Source organism: Bos grunniens, chromosome 22 (assembly GCF_055505025.1).
Source record: "Bos grunniens cultivar Pamir isolate PY7600 chromosome 22, Bosgru_T2T1.0, whole genome shotgun sequence".
Lineage (NCBI taxonomy): Eukaryota > Metazoa > Chordata > Mammalia > Artiodactyla > Bovidae > Bos > Bos grunniens.
In genome coordinates this window covers 32,322,072-32,344,038 of record NC_141186.1, presented here as the reverse complement: position 1 = coordinate 32,344,038, position 21,967 = coordinate 32,322,072, and the positions used below count along the sequence as shown (strand labels likewise).

The 21,967-nt window shown below is 38.9% G+C and overlaps 1 long non-coding RNA gene across 2 annotated transcripts in view; it reads left to right on the top strand.

The window, feature by feature from the left end:
* The window catches only part of LOC147348260 (uncharacterized), a 90,576-nt gene that overhangs the window by 5,557 nt on the left and 63,052 nt on the right, over nucleotides 1-21,967 (top strand). For both annotated transcript variants that reach the window (XR_015151302.1, XR_015151301.1), the window contains exon 2: nucleotides 6,357-6,434. This is a non-coding gene — a long non-coding RNA (uncharacterized LOC147348260). The remainder of the gene's footprint in view (nucleotides 1-6,356; nucleotides 6,435-21,967) is intronic.

The following is a 21,967-nucleotide window of genomic DNA, read 5'->3' as shown; positions in this document are numbered from 1 at the left end:
TCTTCTGTGTTTCTGGTTCCCTAGAGAAGACAAAGGATGACTCTAGCATCTCACATTTTAATAAATTTATTAGTACATATTTTGAGAAAAATTGTCAACTGTTTCTTTCTTCTCCCCTTAAAATCATATAATAAAATTGTCAACTATTCTTAATCACAGACTGTCATTTTCTGCTGTTGAATGTTGCATTTCAGAGTATAGTTGTTTTGGGCATATTGTGATTTTAATGAAAACACCATTTTTGTATGCTTCTTTTAAACTCGAGAGCAAACGAAAAGAGCTTATACAGGCAAAATAGACTTTTTGCTGGTTTTACATGAAAGACGCTTGGATCCCACATGTTATTAACACTAGTACTTCTTAAGGAGACTGTTTTCATGGAACAAGTATTCAGTGCCATTGTTAAAATAACCTTTGCACTTGTCAAGGGGAATAAAGAGGCATCAGTCTGCTATTTTTCAAATTATGCAGCATCGATTTCATGTAGACGGCAGTGGAACATTCTTCATGTTTTGCTATGTGAAAATGTAAATTCTTAATTCAATAATTTTTCTCTGACTCCTCCCACCCTTGCTTTGTCTTCACTTCTCCAGTTCTTTGTAGGAAATTAGGGGACTCATTATTCATGGGTCAGGAAGAATTCAATGAATCATGCAGAAAACGTAATTTATGAAGGCAAGTCACTCTTTCATTTCCATTGTGCATAAATAATAATTTATTGTCATGATACAATGACCTGTTTTCTATTTATAGTTTTGGCCCTGAGAAAAATTAAGTGCAACATAATTTCCATGTGAAAAGATCAATTTATGAACTACCTGTCTATCAAAGGCAAGCATCTTTTGGAAGCAACTGAATATGTCCATGAATTGCATTGTTTCTTTTGGAAGCATAGAAGCTCAAAGTTATGACATCTACTTACGCTCTTTGACAAAGAAAATGATTTCAAGAGTGAGCACTAAAATTATTTATTTCAAAGCAGAGTTCTTTTTGGATACTATGTATTGGTTTGATGCTGTAATATTCCTAAAAAGGTATACGTATTTTTTTTCCAAAGGATATGTATCTAAATTATGTGATGTATACAGCAATACCTTCCTACCAGGAATGCAACTCATGACATGATTTTTTAGTTGAAGTTTCATAAAGCAGTTTGCTTCTTGATACTTTCAAAAGCTATAGCATCAATTTCGTCTGGTCAACAATTTTGTTCAAATCTTCACTTGTAAATTTAGCTAAAGTGAAAGTGAAAGTAACTCAGTAGTGTCTGACTCTTGTGACCCCATGGACTGTACAGTCCATGGAATTCTGCAGGCCAGAATACTGGAGTGGGTAGCCTTTCCCTTCTCCAGGGGATCTTCTCAACCCAGGGATCAAACCCAGGTCTCCTGCATTGCAAGCATCAGCTGAGTCACCAGGGAAGCCCAACTTAGATAAAGAAGATTTTTTTAACTAGAGATAGGAAATTTTATCTTAAGATAAAAATGGGCTTCCCTTGTGGCCTGGAGAATTCCATGGACTGTATAGTCCATGGGGTTGAAAAGAGTTGGACGTGACTGAGCGACTTTCACTTTCAAGATAAAAATTGCATGCAGCAATATGTACACAGCTTGTTGATTATTTATATATGTGCATTCTCACGTATTCAGTATCTAGATCAAGACAGCCATCCAGTTATAAAATACTTTTACTCATTCACCATATACTAGTTTTTCCTATTTACAACTCATAAAGAGATTCTACAGCATGAACTCTTAGTCTACCTTGCCAAAAGAGCCAGTATAAGATTGATTTCTTTTCACTCAATTATTCTTTGATGGAATTAGGCCAAATCACTAGTTTCTCCAATTTTTTTCTTTTTAGGTGCCCAGTTCAGTTAGTCAGTTCAGTCGCTCAGTTGTGTCCGACTCTTTGCGACCCCATGAATCGCAGCACGCCAGGCCTCCCTGTCCATCACCAACTCCCGGAGTTCACTCAGACTCATGTCCATCGAGTCGGTGATGCCATCCAGCCATCTCATCCTCTGTCGTCCCCTTCTTCTCCTGCCCCCAATCCCTCCCAGGTTCAGAGTCTTTTCCAATGAGTCAACTCTTCGCATGAGGTAGTCAAAGTACTGGAGTTTCAGCTTTAGCATCATTCCTTCCAAAGAAATCCCAGGGCTGATTTCCTTCAGAATGGACTGGTTGGATCTCCTTGCAGTCCAAGGGACTTTGAAGAGTCTTCTCCAACACCACAGTTCAAAAGCATCAATTCTTCGGCACTCAGCTTCCTTCACAGTGCAACTCTCACATCCATACATGACCACTGGAAAAACCATACCTTGACTAGACGGACCTTTTTTGGCAAAATAATGTCTCTGCTTTTTAATATGCTGTCTAGGTTGGTCATAACTTTCCTTCCAAGGAGTAAGCGTCTTTTAATTTCATGGCTGCAGTCACCATCTGCAGTGATTTTGGAGCCCCCAAAAATAAAGTCTGACACTGTTTCCACTGTTTCCCCATCTATTTCCCATGAAGTGGTGGGACCAGATGCCATGATCTTCATTTTCTGAATGTTGAGCTTTAAGCCAACTTTTTCACTCTCCTTTTTTTCACTCTCATCAAGAGGCTTTTTAGTTCCTCTTCACTTTCTGCTATAAGGGTGGTGTCATCTGCATATCTGAGATTATTGATATTTCTCCCGGCAATCTTGATTCCAGCTTGTGCTTCTTCCAGCCCAGCGTTTCTCATGATGTACTCTGCATAGAAGTTAAATAAGCAGGGTGACAATATATAGCCTTGACATACTCCTTTCTCAATTTGGAACCAGTGTGTTGTTCCATGTCCAGTTCTAGCTGTTGGCTTCCTGACCTGCATATAGGTTTCTGAAGAGGCAGGTCAGGTGGTCTGATATTCCCATCTCTTTTAGAATTTTCCACAGTTTCTTGTGATCCACACAGTCAAAGGCTTTGGCATAGTCAATAAAGCAGAAATAGATGTTTTTCTGGAACTCTTATGCTTTTTCGATGACCCAGCAGATGTTGGCAATTTGATCTCTGGTTCCTCTGCCTTTTCTCAAACCAGCTTGAACATCTGGAAGTTCACGGTTCACGTATTGCTGAAGCCTGGCTTGGAGAATTTTGAGCATTACTTTACTAGCATGTGAGATGAGTGCAATTGTGCAGTAGTTTGAACATTCTTTGACATTGCCTTTCTTTGGGATTGGAATGAAAACTGACCTTTTCCAATCCTGTAGCCACTGCTGAGTTTTCCAAATTTCTGGCATGCTTAGTGCAGCACTTTCACAGCATCATCTTTCAGGATTTGAAATAGCTCCACTGGAATTCCATCACCTCCACTAGCTTTGTTTGTAGTGATGCTTTCTAAGGCCCACTTGATTTCACATTCCAGGATGTCTGGCTCCCCAAGTGCAACCTTATTTTTTGAAAACAATAACATGCTTCTTCCTCATGAAGTTTTGGGTGGTGTTTTGTCCTCTTTGGAAAAAGAAGCATTCTTCACTCATTTATTTATTCACAAAATATATATTAATTACCTATCATATGCCAGGGGCAGTGTTAGTGGAGTTGGGAGAATAGAGAATAAGACAGACATGGTGACCACCTTTAGGAGTTCACAGTTCAGTGGGAAAAGTAAAAGTCGCTCAGTCATCCAACTCTTTGGGACCCTATGGACTGTACAGTCCATGGAATTCTCCAGGCCAGAATACTGGAGTGGGTAGCCTTCCCCTTCTCCAGGGGATCTTCCCAGCCCAGGAATTGAACCCAGGTCTCCCACATTGCAGGAGGATTCTTTACCAGCTGAGCCACAAGTGTTGGGGAGAGAGACAAAAACCAAGTATGTGTACAAATGGTGATAAGTACTGTGAAGGAAAAGTAAAGGAGATGATGAAAGAATAATGGGGGAGTCAGTCATCTGAAGAGTTGGACAGGGTTGGCCCCTAAGGGAAGTGGTATGTAAGCTGAGACCTGGAGGGTTAGAAGAAGCCAGCCAGATGGTGAGACAGGAGAGGAACAGTCTAGGCCAGAGGAACAGCATGAGTAAAGCCTGAGGTGGGAGAGCAGAGTGCATGGAAAACCAAGAGAAGACCAGGGTGCTTACAGTGATTTGTGAGAAGGGAAAGAAAGGAGGAGATGATGGGATGAGAGAGTGCGTAAAGGCAATGTATTGGAAGTTTCTCTGCAGTTCGCATCTGCAAACCTGACATTGGTTACAATCCTGAACATCTCTGGAGTTCCACTGGAGTTTTCATACATTAAGAATGTCTTGAGACCATCAGAGGAGGGTGGACCCAGAGGAACAGAGAAGATTTCTCAATGTAAATATTGAGTCAGAGATACTATACAAATATGGAGTATTTGAAATCATTATTTTGAGTTTATATATATATATATCCATATATATATATATGGATATAAAGGAAGAGACTTTATATCCAAGTCAGGGAGATCATAGTGGGATAGAATTTAGGAGTTCTGATGCCAAATTCTAGGATATCAATTCAAGTACAAGTATTTTTAATTTTTAATTGTTGATCAAAGGAGTATTTTATTCTTGACATTGTTTAGGATTGTCAGAGCATGTTCCTGATTTAAAGTAGACAGAATTTTTATTGATTTTACTATTGTTTTTAAATCCTCTACAGAAAATCCACCCCTTTATTGATTATATCCAGGCTTAATGCGGGATTCCCAGGTGGCACTAGTGGTAAAGAAGCCACCTGCCAATGCAGGAGACATAAGATGCACAGGTTTGATCCCTGGGTCAGGAAGATCCCTTGGAGGAGTAAATAGCAACCCATTCCAGTATTCTTGCCCAGAGAATCCCATGGACAGAGGAGCCTGGCGGGCCATGGTCCATGGGGTAGCAAGAGTCGGACACAACTGAAGCGACTTAGAACACACACAGGCTTAATGCACCCACTCTGTTACACCTCTGTTTAGAAATTCTAAATTGGAAAATTTTTTATTTCTGCCAGGAGGTCAGTTTAAATTTAGAGCTTTAAAAGAAAGGGCCCTTAATTCTCTAAAATTCACAAATTCTAGAATTCCCCAAGAAAAAACACAGAGAAAATTATAAATTCTCACTAAAATCTAATGGAACAGTCATTCCACTTTTCATGAAATGGTAATAAGGTGATACCTGATTTATGTAAAATACTGATAAAAATGATATATGTTAGAAAGTATCACTGCAAATGCTGTGAGCACTTTGAATCACACTTTGAGCTTGGAGCACTGATTGTCAAACTTTTTTATCTCGAGAGTTCTTTACACTCTAAAATTGAGAACCCCAAAGGGCTTGCCATAGAAGATTCTAGAAAACAATAGAACACAAAAGCACATATTCTACTTGCCACCAGATTTGTAATATCATCACAAATCATGAAGCCTCTGGAAAACACTACTATGCTCTCATAAGATAATGGTTGTAGAAAAGACAAATAATATCTTAGTATTATAATAAAAGTAGCTTTGACTTTAAAATCCCTAGAGTTTTGGACATCCCCTTCAGAAATTCCCAGACCACACTTTGAGAAATGTTGGCACAGAGGTTGACAATGTGGGCTTTGGACAACTAAAGTTCACTTCCTAGCTGTATCATTACTGAGATTCTTGGAGAGTTGATATCTTTAGCTGTAAGATGGGTACTAATAATACCTGTCTTACAAGCTTATGGTGAAGTGCATGTGTACATGCTAAGTCTCTTCAGCCATGTCCAACTCTTTGCAACCCTATGGACTCTAGCCTGCCAGGCTGTTCTGTCTAAGGAATTCTCCTGGCAAGAATACTGGAGTGGATTGCTGTGCCCTCCTCCAGGGTGTCTTCCCAATCCAGGGATTGAACCTGAGTCTCTTAAATCTTCTGCACTGACAGGCAGGTTCTTTACCACTAGCACCACCTGAAAAGCCCATTATAATGAGGGAAATATGGTAAATTATAGACAGTATATCAGCTAGGAATCTTGGGTTGTAAACAACAGGAATCTCAATCCAATTTAGCTTAAGAAAAGCAGGCATAATCACTCACAACTTAAAAAGTCCAGTGGAGTTTTGATTTGTAGCCCACCAGGTAGCTCAAATGGTAAAGTACCTGCCTGCAGTGTGGGAGACCAGAATTCAATCCCTGGGTTGGGGAGATCCCCTGGAGGAGGGCATGGCAACCTACTCCAGTATTCTTTCCTGGAGAATTCCATGGACAAAGGAGCCTGGCAAGCTACAGTCCATGGGTTTGCAAAGAGTGAAACATGACTGAATGACTAACACTTCCACTACAACTGTTTGATACAGGATTCATGGAATCATGAGTAGTTTAGATCTGTGTCTCACTCTCCTCTGTGTACTGGCTTTGTCCCCAGAGTGACTCAGCTTATCGTGCAGCAATGGCTGTAGAAGTTCCAGGCCACACAGCCTCCCACCACATCCTCCAGCTAAAGGTAAGTTATCTTTTCTGATGGCTTCCATGGGAGAGGGAAATAGCTCCTTTTTTCAGTAGCTGGAATTGATGCATTTTATTTACACATCCATTCCCAAATCACAGTGGTCGAAAGAAAGAAATACCTTTGTTTGAAGGTGAGGGGAGCCCATTCCCAGAAGGATAAAGTCAATCCTACCTAAACCTTATGGATACAAATAGGAAGCATTGATTCTCCAAAGTGGATGTTTTTGGTGGTAGAAGAGAGAGATACATGCTGGGATAAAACAAATAGCCAAATGTAAAGTATAGGATAGAGCAGCTATTCAGAAATACTGATATCTTTATATTTCTACTTTAAGAAGTCTTTTCATGGTCCTCACTTCTGGGTCAACTACACTGGTGAACAGCATGAAACATCTCTGACCATATAACAGTGCATGGTAATAGTCATAGAGGAGACACTTTATTTAGTCAAACCAGCAGGAAATCCTGACTTCCGTAGACTGTCAATCTCAGTAAACATCATTTTAAGCTTTAAGGAATGTTTCGGTCTAATAGTTCTGAAAGGGCCAAAGAGACTGTCTCTAAAAGGAAATGAAAACTGCTCTAAAGAACAGAAAGAATGTCAGGGGAAAAGATGTGAGTTCAGGTGTTTTTGTATGCCATTCTGAGATTCTGGTAATCAGATGCTGAAGATGAAAATGCAAGAGTTCAACTTCTGTAAATAAGTTGTGGCTCCAGGAAAAATCTGGATGCGTGAATCAAAGGGGGGCCATATTTTGTAATCAGCTTTGTTCCTAAGTCAGATTTCCTAGATCAGTTGTTTTCTTGTAAAATATCTTTCATTTTGGTGTAACAGTTTGAACCCTTAAAAGACACATATTGGTAAATGGCACTATTTTGGGCATGTTGAGTGATTCTGTATGTGAAAGGAAGGGATTCTGACATATCACAGGTATCTAACATTAGTGTGAGTCATATAATCAGAGAGATCAGATGATATAAAATCTCTAAATATCATTATTTATCAATAAATAGAGGAGCAGAAGGCCTTTTTTCTGTTGGATTTTTTGTCAAGGTCTTATTTTAGGACTTTATGGTAGCAACCCCCAATGTTTTCTTCTTTCCAGTAGTTTTGTTTCTAGTCTAGCCCATTCTATTGGGTTGGCCAGAAAGTTCATTCAGATTTTTCCATAACATCGTACTGAAAAATCCAAATGAACTTTCTGGCCAACCCAATATTTCACTTCTTTGTAAAAGATATTACGGCCTGATGAAAGAAAATGTATTAGATCTGAGAGACTCAAGAGCTAGCCTGTCTGAAATTCTACCTTCTCTCTATTAATAATATGTTCCATGCTCTTTTACAAAGTATACAATAGATAGCTGCAAGTTAACCAGGTCATCCATTGATTCGGTCAGCAAATTTATGACTTTCATGGCACAGATCTTTTAGGTATTGCATCTTCATTATAGAAATTTGAAAAATATAGCAAAATGTAGTTTCAATAAGAACTATCCATAACCCCACAAAGCAGAGACAACTAGTACTGTTAATAAGTATAGTTTTGTCTTGATTTGTTTACTTAACACTATATTGTGAACATTTTCCATGTCAATAGAAACTCTGAAAAATTATTGACAATTTAATTTATTGGCTGTAGAGAAAGAGTTAAGGATTTACCCTGTTTCCTGTATAAATTCTATTTCAGAGTAACCCAGTAGACCTGGTCAATATGTGAAAGTTGTTGCTTATAAAAGAATTCTGGTTAAAAATATGGAAAGGGGACTTCCCTGGTGGTCCAGTGGTTAAGACTTCACATTCCCAACACAGGGGACCCAGGTTCAATCCCTGGTCAAGAAATAGATTCCACATAACTCAACTAAGAGTTTCATGCCACAACTAAGACCTGGTGCAGCCAAATTTTTTAAAAAATGCAGAAGGAATGACAATTTTTTAATTACCATTTTGTATTCCCTGATGAAATAATTGATTCAAAAATCATTAGGAGATGAATCAACTGATGAAAGATTTGAAAGGATCAGGCTTTTGCTGCCTAAACTTGTTGATCTACTATAACCTGTTAAGAATGAAATAACCAGATATCGTGTACCAAGATCTGGAGCAATGTGAACACAGCACTGCCCATAAGACATTCTTGCTTCAAAAAGAAACATATGTGACCACTGCTGCTGCTGCTGCTAAGTCGCTTTAGTTGTGCCCAACTCTTAGCGACCCCATGGACTGCAGCCTACCAGGCTCCTCCGTCCATGGGATTTTCCAGGCAAGAGTACTGGAGTGGGTTGCCGTTGCCTTCTCCAAATGTGACTACTAGAGTAGCTAAAATTTAAGACAGTAGGAAGTGTTGCTGAAGGCAAAGAGCAACTCTAACCTTCGGACTTGCTTGTGGAAATGTAAAGTAGTCAAATATTTTGGAAATTAGTTCGGTAGTTTCCTACAAAGTATAATGTGCACTTATTGTGCGATCTGGGGCTTACCTGGTAGCTCAGATGGAAAAGAATCTGCCTACAAAACAGGAGACCCAGGTTCGACCCCTGGGTCAGGAAGATCCCCTGGAGAAGGAAAGGGCAACCCACTCCAGTATTCTTGCCTGGGAAATCCCAAGGACGGAGGAACCTGGCAGGCTACAGTCTATGGGGTTGCAAAAGAGTCGAACACAACTGAGCGACTAACACTCACTTACTCATTGAACAATCTAGCAATTTCATTCCTAGGTGTTTACCTAAAAGAAATGAATCATATGTCCATACAGAGATATGTTTAAGGATGTTCATAGCAGCTGGGACTTCCCTGGCAGTCTAGTGGTTATCCAGTCCTGGCAATCCTGTGCTTCTACTGCAGAGGGTGCAGGTTCGACCACTGGTCGGGGAGCTAAGATCCTGTAAGTCATGTGGTGTGGCCAAAATATAAATAAAATACATTTTTAAAAATTAAAAAAAAGGATGTCCATAACAGATTTATTTGTAATAGTCCCACACTGGAAAAAAAGCAAATGTCTATTCAAGAAATTGATAAATAGGCAATTTGTGCACATTCACACAATGGAAGATTATTTGGTAGTAAAAAAGAAAGGACTACTGTTGTACACCAAAACAGTGATAAATCTCAAAAACATCAAACATTAAAAAAAATGAAAGAAACCAGATATAAAGGAGAATATACTATATGATTCCATTAAAAGAAATTCTAGAATTTTCATAAAATTTGCAACAATTTGTACACTTATCAGCAACATTTGAAAGTTCCCATCTTAGTGAACTCACATCATTCACTAAGGCTTACCAGTTTCTAAAATCTATTAATTAGATAGGTAACAATGGCTTCTTCACTTTTTAATTTCCATTTGTTTCCAAATAAAGTTGAGTCTTTTTCATTTTCATGTTTTTTTTTTTTTTGGCCATTGATTTCTCTTCTTGGAAATTATTGCTCACTTGTTTTTATCTATTTCTATTTTTCTATTACCACCATGCTGTATTAAGTTATTGACTTGTAAGAATTCTTCATGTATTAAGGATATAAGCCCTGTAATACTTGTGGAAAGAATTTTTTTCTCAGTTTTTTTCACCTTTTCATCTTATTTGTTTTGAAGTATCAAATATTTTTCTGTTTATAATAATGAAATTTATTGATTTTTAAATTAATTTATTAATTATTGGTGGCGGATTACTTTACAGTATTGTAGTGGTTTTTGCCATACATTGACATGAATCAGCCATACGTGTACACGTATTCCCCATCCTGAACCCTCCTCCCACATCCCTCCCCATCCCATCCATCAGAGTCATCCCAGTGCACCAGCCCTGAGCACCCTGTCTCATGCATCAAACCTGGACTGGTGATCTATTTCACATACGGTAATATACTGTTTCAGTGCTATTCTCTCAAATCATCCTGCCTTCACCTTCTCCCACACAGTCCAAAAGCCTGTGCTTTACATCTGTGTCTCTTTTGCTGTCTCGCATATAGGGTCATCATTACCATCTTTCTAAATTCTGTATACATGCATTAATATACTGCTATATTGGTGTTTTTCTTTCTGACTTACTTCGCTTTTTATAATAGGCTCCAGTTACATCCACCTCATTAGAACTGATTCAAATGCATTCTTTTTAATAGCTGAGTAATATTCCATTGTGTATATGTACCACAGCTTTCTTATCCATTCATCTGCCGATGGACATCCTAGATTGCTTCCATGACCTAGCTATTGTAAACAGTGCTGAGATGAACATTGGGGTACATGTGTCTCTTTAAATTCTGGTTTCCTTGGTGTGTATGCCCAGTAGTGGGATTGCTGGGTCGTATAGTTCTATTTCTAGTTTTTTAAGGTATCTCCACACTGTTCTCCATAGTGGCTGTACTAGTTTTCATTCCCACCAACAGTGTAAGAGGGTTCCCTTTTCTCTGCACCCTCCCCAGCATTTATTGTTTGTGTACTTATTGATAGCAACCATTCTGGCCAGCGTGAGATGGTAGCGCATTGTGGTTTTGATTTGCATTTCTCTGATAATGAGTGATGTTGAGCATCTTTTCATGTGTTTGTTAGCCATCTGTATGTCTTCTTTGGAGAAATGTCTGTTCAGTTCTTTGTCCCATTTTCTGATTGGGTCATTTATTTTTCTGGAATTGAGCTGCAGGAGCTGCTTGTATATTTTTGAGATTAATTCTTTGTCAGTTGCTTCATTTGCTATTATTTTCTCCCATTCTGAAGGCTGTCTTTTCACCTTGCTTATAGTTTCCTTCGTTGTGGGAAAAGCCTTTAAGTTTAATTAGGTCCCATTTGTTTATTTTTGCTTTTATTTCCATTACTCTGGGAGGTGGGTTGTAGAGGATCCTGCTGTGATTTATGTCAGAGAGTGTTTTGCCTGTATTTTCCTCTAAGAGTTTTATAGTTTCTGGTCTTACATTTAGATCTTTAATCCATTTTGAGTTTATTTTTGTGTATGGTGTTAGAAAGTGTTCTGGTTCATTCTTTTACAGGTGGTTGACCAGTTTTCCCAGCACCACTTGTTAAAGAGATTGTCTTTTCTCCATTGTATATTCTTGCCTCCTTTGTCAAAGATAAGGTGTCCATAGGTGTGTGGATTTATTTCTGGGCTTTCTATTTTGTTCCATTGATCTATATTTCTGTCTTTGTGCCAGTACCATACTGTCTTAATGACTGTAGCTTTGTAGTAGAGCCTGAAGTCAGGCAGGTTGATTTCTCCAGTTCCATTTTTCTTTCTCAAGATTGCTTTGGCTATTTGAGTTTTTTTGTATTTCCATACAAATTATGAAATTATTTGTTCTAGTTCTGTGAAAAATACCATTGGTAGCTTGATAGGGATTGCGTTAAATCTATAGATTGCTTTGGGTAGTATACTCATTTTCACTATATTGATTCTTCAGATCCATGAACATGGTATATTTCTCCATCTATTTGTGTCATCTTTGATTTCTTTCATCAGTGTTTTGTAATTTTCTATATATAGGTCTTTTGTTTCTTTAGGTAGATTTATTCCTAAGTATTTTATTGTTTTCATTGCAATGGTGAATGGAATTGTTTCCTTAATTTCTCTTTCTGTTTTCTCATTGTTAGTATAGAGGAATGCAAGCAAACATTATCCTCAGTGGTGAAAAATTGAAAGCATTTCCCCTAACGTCAGGAACAAGACAAGGGTGCCCACTCTCACCACTGCTATTCAACATAGTTTTGAAAGTTTTAGCCACAGAAATCAGAGAAGAAAAAGAAATAAAAGGAATCCAGATTGGAAAAGAAGAAGTAAAACTCTCACTGTTTGCAGATGACATGATCCTCTACAAGAAAACCCTAAAGACACCACCAGAAAATTACTAGAGCTAATCAGTGAATATAGTAAAGTTGCAGGATATAAAATTAATACATGAAAATTTATTGATCTTTTAAGGGGAATTTATTCCATGCTTTTATTTCTGTAAGCAGAAATATAAGAATACTTGCTTAAATTTTCTTGTAATGTTTTATAATTTAACTTTTATATTAACATTTATATTCATTTGGATTTGCTTTGGTATTTGGTGTCAAATATAACCTTCTTCATCCTTTTTTTGTATATAGATGATTATGCAACACCAATTGGATAATCTCTTCTTCTCTGTTTATCATCTGTCCATCAAATATCAAGAACTTATTCTGAAATTTTAAAAAAATTTATGCAAATTATAAAAGTTGGGGTTATTGTGGACTACTTACTTATACATTCAGCTCTGTGTCTATTATTATATGAGTACCACATGATTTAGATATTTACTATATATTCTAATATTTAATATGGCTTATATTTTTATTCACTATTTTTTAAAAGTTTCTTAGCTTTTATCATCCATTTCATTCTCCAAATATTCATTGATTATATTATGTTTGCCAGGTTCAGTGCCAAGAAGTGGAGATAAAAATCTGAAAAACTAGACAGGCTTTGCATTTTAATGTTAAAATGTTTAAGTGCAATAATAGCAGATAATAATTAAATAACTGACATTTAATATTACCCCTGGGCCAGGCACTGTTTAAGTATTTTACATATACTAACAGGTTTAATCCTCAAAGCACTCATCTGAGGTAAGTTCTATTCTTTTTTATTCATGATAGAAACTGGGTACAGGGAATAACTTGCCCAAGGCTTGCACACTTAGTAAGTAGCAGAGCCTAGAATCAAAACTGGGCAGTTCTAGAAATTGGAATGCTTACATATTGCTGGTGAAAATGTAACATGATGCAGCCATTGTGAAAAACATTTGACAGTTCTTCAAAAAGTTAAACGTAGTCACCATATGGCCCAGCAACCCCACTCCTAAGTGTATCCCTGAAAGTATTGAAAATAGATATTCAAATATTTGTACACGAAGGTTCATAGTAGCACTAGTCCCAACAGCCAAAAGGTAGAAACCACCCAAATTTCCATCAATTGATGAATGCAAAAGCAAATATATATGGTGTATCCATAAAATGGAATGTTCTTCAGCTGTAAAAGGAATGAAGTCCTGACACATGCTACAACACGGATGAACCTCAAAAACCTGCCGAGTGAAAGAAGCCAGATATGAAAATCAGTCACGTATTGTTACAGACCTTTCTGAGTTGGTCCCTAACAAGGGTCTTCCTGCAGTGTCATTTGGGCCAACAGAATGAGACCAAAACGAAGTTCCTTTGGTTCAGAAGCAAAGGAAAGCATTGTTTTTTAAAAAAATAATTTTATTTATTTATATTTTTGGTTGGGCTGGGTCTTCATTGCTTTGCTCAGGCTTTCTCTGGTTGCAGTGAGCAGGGACTACTCTTCTTGCGGTACACGGGCTTCTCATTGTGGTGGCTTCTGGTTTTGGAGCACAGGCTCTAGGCATACGGGCAGCATGCAGCATGCAGGCTAGTACTTGCAGTATGTGGGCTCAGTATTGGTGGCTTGGGGCCCTTAGAGTGTGGGCTCAGTAGTTGTGGTGTGTGGGCTTAGTTGCCCCACGGCGTGTGGAATCTTCCCGGACCAGGGAATGAACCTGTGTCCCCTGCATTGGCAGGCGGATTCTTATCCACTGCACCAACAAGGAAGTCCAGGAAAGCATTGTTTTTCAGTCAAAGAATGGAGAGCTGTGAGCTCACACTGTCAAGCATACATTCTCCTGGAAGGGCTGTGGACTTTATGGGGACCTGGGGGGTAGTGGGGGTGGGCTGTGAAGTTTTGGGGAGTCTGGCACAGGTGTTGGCTCCTCAGATGCAAGCCTTTACACTGTGCCAGCTACCGTCATTTTGAATTGCAATATCATGCCTGCAGATGGCCCTCAGGGATGAGGTGCTGGGTATAGCCATTTACCCTAGAATCTCTGGTCTGATGTGCTGAGGGCAAGCCTCTTCCTGGGGTATCCTGTGACCAAATGAAACTAGATGAAGCACAAAAGAAAAAAAAAAAGTTAGGCTTTATTTTATTACCCAGAGTCTATTTTTATTCCCTGAGGATTGTTAACAGGTCTTGTCAGTGACAATATTGATAAAATTTTATTTCTATGAAATATCTAGAACAGTAAACCCATAGAAGGCCGTTTAATGCAGCAGCTGAAGGGAGGAAGCAATTGGGGTGTGACTGCTTAATGGATACAGGAGTTGAAAGTGTTTTGAAGAGTTGAAAATATTTTGTAACTAGACGGAGATGATGGTTGCAAGGCACTGTAAATATACTGAATGCTACACTTTAAAATGAGTAGTTTTATATCAGTTTTATCTCAGTAAAAAGGGGAGCAGTTTCTTTTCTTAGAGTTACTACTTTTCACCTCCCATTCTCCTTCTAAAATGTAGAGTACTAAACCCAAGCTGAGCTGATCCTCGGGGTCACAGATAGCTTTACTGAGGAGCTGATGCTTGAGCTGGATGTAGAAGAAAGAGTAGGAATTCACCAGATGGGTAGAATGGTTTGTGAAAACTCAAAGGCAGCAAGCAGAGGAAGTGAATGTAATTTGGTGATGACATATATAGGGGTTTCGTGGAAAAGAGGGAAGTGTCAAGAAATGAAGTTGAAGAATTCTATTTAACCAACACGTATCATGCCACTCAACTGTACATTTTCAAAGATCACAAGTTTTTGAGAGTAACAAATGAAACTCGTGTTGGCTTGGGGGACACATTACTATAGAGATATCCAAACATATTTAGTTGTTGAACTCCAGCATATCATGATGAACTGCTTATGCATTCCTAGTTGTAGTCTTGGAGCCAACTCGAAACAACCTCAAACACATTGTCTACAAAGATATTCATTTACCATTCATGCATCTGCGCACGTACAATTTAATTTTTACTTACCTCATCACTGACTCAATGGATATGAGTCTGAGTAAATTCTGGGAGTTGGTGATGTACAGGGAGGCCTGGCGTGCTGCAGTCCATGGGGTCGCAAATAGTCGGACACGACTGAGCGACTGGACTGAACTGAACTGAGCAGTCATGGTCTGCACATTTCTCTTTGACACTTAGCAATTTGGGCCCATCGCCTAACTTCCAGATACCCGTGCTTGAGTCTCCTTGCTTCTCCTTGCCTGAGGTCTTTCTTTGCCACAAGAGCATACACTTTGCATATGCACAGCAGTCCAGAAATGCTGGGAATTACACCTCTCAGGAGCAGTCTTTAACAGATGGCTTTTGGGAGTTGGTGGATACATACCCCAACACCCTCTCCCCTTGCATGAATTAAGTCTAAGGTACACTGTCAACGTTGTCTCCCAGAGTCTTAGGCAGAATTAAGCCCTGGCTGCTTGCAATGGTAACTTTCTTAATAATGTACCCTTTTAAAGAAAAAATTGTTTTACTGAAAAATTGTTTGTTGATTTCTGGCTTCTATAGTGGCTCAGACAGAAAAGAATCTGACTGCAATGCAGGAGACCCACATTTGATCCCTGGCTTGGGAAGATCCCCTGCTAAAGGGAATGGCTACCCACTCCAGTATTCTTGCCTGGAGGATTACACGGACAGAGGAGCCTGGTGGGTTCAGTCCATGAGGTCGCAAAGGGTCAGACACAACTGAGCGACTAACACACACTAGTTGATTTACAGTGTTGTGTTAATTTCTGCTGTATGGTAAAGTGATTCAGTTGTACATATTAATATATGCATGTGTGTGCTAAGTCGCTTCAGTTGTGTCTCACTCTTTGTGAGCTCATGGATTGTAGCCCGCCAGGCTCCTTTGTCCACGGCATTCTCCTGGAAAGAATACTGGAGTGGATTGCCAATACATTCTTTTTCATATTCTTTCCCATTACAGTTTGATCACAGGATATTGAATATAGTTCCCTGTGCTGTACAGTAGGACCTTTATATTCTATTTATTCTATTCTATTTACATTCTATTCTATTTATAATAGTTTGCATCTACTAATGCCAAACTTAAGGTGAAAGAGGAGAGTGAAAAAGTTGGCGTAAAACTCAACATTCAGAAAACGAAGATCATAGCATCTGGTCCCATCACTTCATGGGAAATAGATGGGGAAACAGTGGAAACAGTGTCAGACTTTATTTTTTTGGGCTCCAAAATCACTGCAGATGGTGACTGCAGCCATGAAATTAAAAGACGCTTACTCCTTGGAAGGAAAGTTATGACCAACCTAGATAGCATATTCAAAAGCAGAGACATTACTTTGCCAAAAAAGGTCCGTCTAGTCAAGGTATGGTTTTTCCTGTGGTCATGTATGGATGTGAGAGTTGGACTGTGAAGAAGGCTGAGCACCAAAGAATTGATGCTTTTGAACTGTGGTGTTGGAGAAGACTCTTGAGAGTCCCTTGGACTGCAAGGAGATCCAGCCAGTCCATTCTGAAGGAGATCAGCCCTGGGTGTTCTTTGGAAGGAATGATGCTGAAGCTGAAACTCCAGTACTTTGGCCACCTCATGCGAAGAGTTGACTCATTGGAAAAGACTCTGATGCTGGGAGGGATTGAGGGCAAGAGGAGAAGGGGACGACAGAGGATGAGATGGCTGGATGGCATCACTGACTCGATGGACGTGAGTCTGGGTGAACTCCGGGAGTTGGTGATGGACAGGGAGGCCTGGCGTGCTGCGGTTCATGGGGTCGCAAAGAGTCGGACACGACTGAGCGACTGAACTGAACTGAACGCCAAACTTTCAATCCATTCCTCCCCCACCATCCTCCCCTTTGGCAACCACAAATCTGTTCTCTATGTCTGTGACTCTGTTTCTGTTTCATAGATAAGTTGTATAGTGCCATATTTTAAATTCTACATATAAGTGATATCATAGTATCATTATATCATATGGTATTTGTCTGTCTTTGTCTGACTGACTTAACTCAGTATGATAATCTGTAGGTCCATCTGTGTTGCTGCAAATGGCATTATTTCATTCTTTTTATCGCTGAGTAGTATTCCATTGTGTGTGTGTATGTGTGTGTGTATGATGTGGTATATATGTACACACCACATCTTCTTTATCCATGCATCTTTCAATGAACATTTAGGTTGTCTCCGTGAACTGGCTATTGTGAATAGTGCTGCTGTGAACACAGGGGTGGAAAATGCACCCTTTTTTATTCACTTCCTTCTCTTCTTCTCCACTCCTCTGCTGCTGCTAAGTCGCTTCAGTCGTGTCTGACTCTGTGCAACCCCATAGACGGCAGCCCACCAGGCTCCCCCATCCCTGGGATTCTCTAGGCAAGAACACTGGAGTGGGTTGCCATTTCCTTCTCCACTCCTCTACTTACCTTCAGATCCTTTTCTAAGGATTTTGTCTGCTCGGGGAAAACCCCAAAGTAACAAATTTCAGTTCATTCACTTCCTGAATGTATCATTCAGTCTCATCAGAAAAAGAATCCATTCTAAGTATTCCTAACACGGGGATTTAATATGAGGAATTGGTTACCAAGAGAAAAGGGGAGATGCTCAGATATCAGAACCTGCTTTTCCTCTGGTTTGAAACCAGAAGCCTCGTAACACTCAAAGACGTCTTTATTGACCTCCAGACAAGGTAACACCTACTACCTGCTTTCATGGCTCTCCATCACTTTAGTTTAACTTTCATTTCTGTATTTGATTCATGTCTATCTTCCTGATTGGGTTACAAATCCAAGAAAGTAGACACAACCTCTGTATTGGCTCATGATGGTATTCCCAGAGCCTAGCACAATGTCTAGCATAGAATGAAGTGAAAGTGAAAGTCGCTCAGTTGTGTCTGACTCTTTGTGACCCCATGGACTATACAGTCCATGGAATTCTCCAGGCCAGAATACTGCAAAGGGTAGCCTTTTCCTTCTCGAAGGGATCTTCCCAACCCAGGGATGGAACCCAGGTCTCCCGCATTGCAGGCAGATTCTTTACCAGCTGAGCCACAAGGCAAGCCCAAGAATACTGGAGTGGGTAGCCTATCCCTTCTCCAGCGGATCTTCCTGATCCAGGAATTGAACCGGGGTCTCCTGCATTGCAGGCAGATTCTTTACCAAGTGAGCTATCAGGGAAGCCCAAGGGGCTCACTAAATACCAGATAGAAGGAATGACTGGGTCAGTGTTGTGCTGAAGCTGCCATATACCAGCTTGTGAAAACCAATGGAGCAGTTTTCTTCTTAGCCTTGTGACATATTCAGTGATGTCGGGTTGGCAGTTTAAGACCAACCATTGTGGAAGTGTTTACTCCATAGAAATTGGCAAACACTACAAATAATGACTGTTTCATTGGAGAACCAGTTGTTAAACATTCCCCAGCATACCACTTACTGAATCCTACCTAACAATACAACATAAACAACCCATTCATTTCCACACCTCACTCATGACACTTTCACTGAACGTCTTAGCATCTAGCTCATGCAAATTCAAGGATGTCTACTGTATAGTTTTACTGTTCCATTATTTAACAAGTAGAAAGTAGAATCAAAAATAGCAAGTTAGGTCAGCAGCATGGTTATCACTTATGGCCTTCAGGGACACACTCAGTTCTGGCCTCTCAGCCTGCTCAGAAACATGCAGGACTCAGAGAAACATGTAGCCAAGCTGTATTTCAAATTTCTGCAAGCCTGAGTCTGTGTTGATGTGACTCCAATTTTCTGTAGATTCAGTATTTTAATGTGGATTTATCTTTATGCCTAGAAAGTAAATGCTTTACACAGGAGGCTCAGATTCTGCCCTGTAACCTTATCTTAAGCACCAAGGAGTACTGCAGAGAAAATAGTAACTTTACCCACAAGAGGATTGAAATTTGAAGAAAGAGGGAGTTTTGTGAGCATTAGGACATCTCCCAAGACTGCTGTTTGAACCAGTCATTGCAGTTAAGTTGTAAAAGAATATTTTAGAATATGAGGAAATGGTTTAACACACTTTAAATTTAAAAGCAGATCTCTTTTTAAATTTTCAACCCATAGAAAAACTGGGAAAATACACACAAAAATTTCTCCTGCCTTCTCTCTGTGTGGTAACATTACACTGTTTTCTTATTATTTTTTGTATTATCAAGTATATATATTAATATACATATATACATATAATCAGGAAAAGTATATTATGAACTAAAATGCAGCAGATTTTTTTTTCTTTAATATCCACTTCCACTCCATGTAATACTAGGAGAGTAGTTACCAGTGTGGTCTGTTCTATTTCTACTTTTAGAGGTGAGCATGTATTTTAAGTCTGGGCCAATCATAAAACCACTTCCTCCTTAACTTTGTGATTCACACAGGGGTATGTGAATCACTGGAAACTTCACAAACATGTGAGCCCTGGAAAGCACCAATACAAATCCTTTTGGGTGGCTTGAGAGATGAATGCTGGGAGAGAGAAAGTATGTCTCTCCTTGTTGAATTATGAGCTATAGGAATATAGATTTGGGCTGTGAGAAATTTTCTTCCCTTACCTGTGGAAGTCATCTTTCTGGGAGAGAAACCAAAATACCACAAGAAGAGAAATGAGACCCAAACAGTAGCAGTGTATGGCAGCATCTTTAATCTCCTGGATCCACCTGTTCCTGAAGCCAAACCCATCACTGGACTTACAGTTACTAACTCATTTGTGGCTTAAGCAACATTCAACCAGGATTCTCTCATTGGTAAAGATAGCTATTTTTACTAAAAATGGAAAGACTGTGTGTTGTGGCCAAAGATTAATTCTTTGATGAATGATTACCATTACTTCACACAGTCTGCAGCAAAAAAAAATGGTCATTTTTAATTGAGCCTTAATTTTCACATCAATGTGTAGAAGCAATCCTTTATCACCAAATCTTGAATCTAGTGCAACAGGTCAGTTATTGAGTATCAATTTGCTTTGCTTAGTAAATGCTGGGATACGCACAGATAAATATGAAGGTTTCCACCTTTGTGGAACTTGTAATTAAATGGGATGGTGGGAGAAGATGAAGCTTGAGGATGAGGGGAGCCGTATGTGTAGATGTTAGCAATTTACCTTATTGTGGTTTGACAACAGAACATTTTCAAATGGTATTTTGGTGTCAGTTGAGACATCACTTTGAGAGTAGTCATTAAGAGTTTGAAGAAAAAGGAATTCAAAATTTTAAGCATAGATGTGATGAGCTTTTGGAATTTAGAAAGATGGTAACAATAACCCTGTATACAAGACAGCAAAAGAGACACTGATGTATAGAACAGTCTTTTGGACTCTGTGGGAGAGGGAGAGCGTGGGATGATTTGGGAGAATGGCATTGAAATATGTATAATATCATATATGAAATGAGTCGCCAGTCCAGGTTCGATGCACGATACTGGATGCTTGGGGCTGGTGCACTGGGACGACCCAGAGGGATGGTACGGGGAGGGAGGAGGGTTCAGGATGGGGAACACATGTACACCTGTGGCAGATTCATTTTGATATATGGCAAAACCAATACAATATTGTAAAGTTAAAATAAAATTTAAAAAAATTAAAAAAAAAGGTTGTTTGCTACAGATTTTTAAACTGGAAATGAAACAGCTATTGAACATCCTACAAGATAAGTATTTCATTGGTTAGAGAAGCACACACAATAGCCGATAAACGAGTAAATCCCCTACAGTTGACATTGCTGAATGCCAACTTCCTGAAAAGTCAGTACAAGGAATAGCGGCAGTGCCAGTTTCCAATGATACAGTATCTCATCGATTAACAAATTTAGTTGCAAACATAAAGACTGTATCAATATCTCATCTGTGAAATTGCATTAAATCTTACAAATGGATGACTATAAAGACAAGCTGGGCTTGCATTTCTGTGTTATCAGCATCGACTCATCATCACATACTATCTTTTTGGTGAATGCTCAGCAACAAATACAAAACTGTGTTAAAATATTTAAATCTTAAATAAGTTTTTGGACTTCATGGTTTAGTCCTGGAACAACAGTTTTGACATTTGTCCATCTGGCACAAAAGCAGTTGGCCTGAGCTTTAATCAAAGCAGTGGCACCAAACCTTTAGAAATCATTACATTCTTCACTACAATCAATCAGAGGAATAAATAACAATAATTAAAAAAGTAAAGTTAACAAATGCCAGTTTCACTTAAGAGTGTCCTCAGTGAAGCAAATTATTTATTGTTAATTTTAACATTAAAAAATCATTATTAAATATTAACCGTCGGTGTGACAAAATGGGAAGCGTGCACGAATCATTTTCGCTGAATCTTGAAATACTGTAGGTGTCTCGAGGAAAAGCACTTGTGCAATTGTGTGAGTTATGAGCTGAACTAGCTGCTGTTTTCATGCAACAGGATCTCTGATTGAAAAAGTACTGACAGACAAACTGTGGTTATCCAGACTTGGATATTTGGCAGACATTTTCTTGCAAATGAACAAAGTTAGACTGTCACTCCAAGGAAAACAACTGACAGTATTTGTTGCCAATGATAAAATTCAAGGTTTCAAGTGAAAATGAGAATTTTGTAAAATATTTATAAGCACCACTGTGAGCTTGAGACCAAAAGTTTGAAGTCATGGATTTTTCTAATGAGAATGGTGGTAATATTTACATAGGTGGTTTTTTTTTTTTGTATTTTAATAAAATGTGCAATAATTGAAAGATCTGCATAACTCAGTGAACCAATATGT